The sequence below is a fragment of the Mandrillus leucophaeus genome, unplaced genomic scaffold, assembly GCF_000951045.1.
Source record: "Mandrillus leucophaeus isolate KB7577 unplaced genomic scaffold, Mleu.le_1.0 Scaffold52, whole genome shotgun sequence".
NCBI lineage: Eukaryota > Metazoa > Chordata > Mammalia > Primates > Cercopithecidae > Mandrillus > Mandrillus leucophaeus.
In genome coordinates this window covers 981,737-985,076 of record NW_012105586.1, presented here as the reverse complement: position 1 = coordinate 985,076, position 3,340 = coordinate 981,737, and the positions used below count along the sequence as shown (strand labels likewise).

General features: G+C 40.1%; 1 long non-coding RNA gene across 1 annotated transcript; it reads right to left on the bottom strand.

Moving 5' to 3' along the window:
- Positions 1 to 2,730: 2,730 nt before the first annotated feature.
- LOC105551347 lies at positions 2,731 to 3,334 on the bottom strand. The gene is made up of 2 exons (XR_001007856.1): positions 3,126 to 3,334; positions 2,731 to 2,775 (listed from the first exon to the last, which is right to left on the bottom strand). It is a non-coding gene; the product is annotated as an uncharacterized LOC105551347 (long non-coding RNA).
- Positions 3,335 to 3,340: the final 6 nt, after the last annotated feature.

Sequence of the window (3,340 nt, the reverse complement as noted above, 5' to 3'; positions counted from 1 at the left end):
ATTCTCCTGTCTCAGCCTCCCGAGTAGCTGGGACTATAGGCATCCGCCACCATGCCCGGGTAATTTTTTTTTGTATTTTTAGTAGAGGTGGGGTTTCACCGTGTTAGCCGGGACAGTCTTGATCTCCTGACTTTGTGATCTGCCCGCCTCGGCCTCCCAAAGTGCTGGGACTACAGATGTGAACCACCGTGCCCAGCCCAATTTTTAAAAAATGAAGCGGGAGGATCGCTTGAGCGTGGGAAATAGAGGCTGCAATGCGCAGTGATAGTACCACTGCACTCTCACATGGGTAGCCAAGCGAAATCCTGCCTCAAAAGAAAAAAAAAGAGAAAGAAACTAAGAGAGAAAATGAGAGAGAGAAAGAAAGAAATCCAGATCTAGATGACTTTACCGGTGGTTTTCAGCAAACATTTGTACGAGACGTTATTCTAGTGTCACACATAGTGTTTCACAGAAAAGAGATTTCTCAACTCTTTTTGTGAAGTTAGCATAACCTCAATTCTACACCAAAACAAGATAGCCAAGAAAGAAAAAATAAGCAGTCAATCTCACTTGTGAACATGGCGTCAAAAGTCCTGATAGAAAAATTAACAAATCAGATCCAGCATTAAATAAAATGGATAAGCTATGTGTTGGGTTTATACCAGGAATGCCAGATTGTTTTATCATTTAAACATTTCGTTAATGTTATTCACAATATTCAGAAATTAAAGGAAAGATATCATATGCTTGCTTCAATAGAGGCAAAAGAAGTATTTGATGAAATTTCACCCACATTTACGAGAAAGCTTAGCAAAATAAAAACCTACACCAAACACGTTAGTGGCAAAAACGCTTCCTTTGCTATCTGGAACAGGACAAAGATCGCTGCTGTCTATCACCATCACATTCATCATTGTAAAGGAGGCCAAGAAAATACAGTAAGATAAGAAAAATAAAACAAAGTTTTTTATTTTGGAAAATATAAATAGGCAACAGAGGAAGAGAAGAACTTGTATCTACCTGAGGGTGTAATAATACATTTATCAGAAAATGTATCATGTAAATATCACAATGCAAAATAATAAATAGCGGTGAATAGTAAGCAGTAAAAGAGAGCTCTGGCTAGCTAGTTCTGTTGTTTGTTTTTTTTTTTTTTGACAGAGTCTAGCTCTGTCGCCAGACTGGAGTTTCTATGGTGTGGTCTTGGCTCACTGCAACCTCCGCCTCCCGGGTTCAAGCAATTCTTCTGCCTCAGCCTCCCGAGTAGCTGGGATTACAGGCATGCCCCGCCACGCTCAGCTAAGTTTTGTATTTTTAGTAGAGACGGGGTTTCACCATGTTGGCCAGGATGGTCTCGATCTCCTGACCTCGTGATCTGCCCACCTCAGCCTCCCCAACTGCTGGGATTAGAGGTGTGAGCCACCGTGCCCAGCCAGTTCTGTTACTTTTTTTAGGGAGGAATTTAACAGCACAAATTTGGGGATTAGTATTTTTGTTATTTATTTATTTATTTTGTTTTGTGGGGGAGGGTTAGTATTTATATTCAGATACCTTTGTCTTTAAACTCTCTAGTCAAAAATAGGTACCATTTATATTATAAAATTCAAGACTAATAAAAAAATAAGTTTATGTATTCGAGGTGGAAACGATAGGAAAAACAGAAAATTCTAGTGTCGAAAGAGAGTTTAAAGAGCATCCCATTCAAAATGACCTCTCTTTGGTGTTTGTAAGTGAAGCTACAGGCTGCAAACACCTGGGCAGGAATGTGAGACCTGCTGCCTCTCTATTGATAAGCCAGACCGTGGACATGATTTAAGGGCATTATGCCAAACAAAGAGGAACGAACGACCCACGCAGGTTGACAAATCGTGGCCGGTTCAATGTCACTGCATGCTTACTAAATGGTAGCCTAGCACCAGCTAGTAGCGAGAATTAATGAAGATATTATTTGCCAGGAAAAATAAAGAGAACATTTGTCTTAGGGAAATCTTGTATCTCAATGCCTTAACCTCTTTTTAGGTGCCTTTCACAGTACATAATTTTTACCCTTTTGACTAAATAATACAGACATCGTCATTTAAAATGGTGAAGGATGCTGCTCACCTGAAAAACCAATGAGCAACTTGAGTGGTACGGTTGTCAGAATCCTGGGAGGATAGTTGAGGATGGGGTGGGTAATGAAGGAAATAAAAGGTCCTCGTATTTGGAAAGAAAGAAATAAACAAACAAGCAAAAAAACTGCCCTTTAATCTGTGTAGCTTTCACAGATCTTGTTAGCACATTGCAGTTTCTCAGTATTTCACCCTAATTCAGCCTGAAGGATACTCTAGCTGTCCTTGATGGCTGCTATTAACCATCAGACCCCAGCCCATTTATCACATCTAATACTATGATGGAAAAGCTGGAATTTCAAACAGACTCACCAATCACAGTCTATGAGCCAGCTCTGACAACGTCTTGCTGGCTCTATACAGACAGAAAATTAAGGACTTCTATGGTGTAGTTGACATTGGTGGCTATGTTGGTAGCTAACCTGCTTTGCCATTGTTATTGTTTACACACCCAGGATATCTAATGAGTTGAGACAAGTACACCCAGCATTATTAGTTCATGATGATTATGAGGTAGGATTAAACTGGATGCAATATCAATAGCTATTTTTTGTGGCTATAAAGAAAAGGATTGGAAAATGCACTTCTTATCCAAGAAAGGTTTATTTTTATTTTTTAACAACAGCAGTAAGTTTTATTCCATAAAGCTTAAGATATTTTAATGAGAAAACAAAAACGAAACCTGTTGGGAGAAAAGCTGAGTGTTGGGAGAGAAACTGAGGCAGGGCTTGCATGTCTGCCAGCAAGGCTCCTTGCTTCTAGCACGCCCATTATCTCAAGCAGCCATATGTTTCTCATTCACTTGATACACTGTTTCCTTTCAATGCCCGCATCCTCACCACCTGTTTCTTTGTTTGATCACCAATAAATTGTGTGGGCTCCCAGAGCTCTGGGCCCTCAGGCAGCATCCACACTCGCGATGGCCTCCTCGTCCCACTTGCTCTCTCAAACTGTCTTTTTCTCATTCCTTTGACCCCTTTGGACTTCCTTGCCCCCACGACCTGGTGTTGGGTCTGATCACCCCAACAAAACCAAACCTTAGTCTCATGTTTCTAACTGAAGACACTCAAAACTAGTTTCTTTCCTGCCCATCCCTCTCCTAGCTGCAACTTTGTGACTATGTAATAAAGGCCAGTTTGAAGATTTTTTAAAAAGTGTAAACCTTTTTTTAAAAAAATTAAGCAATCAGGTTAGCAAAAAGGTACTCAATACATACTTTCCTTATATCAAACAAGCTAATTAATATT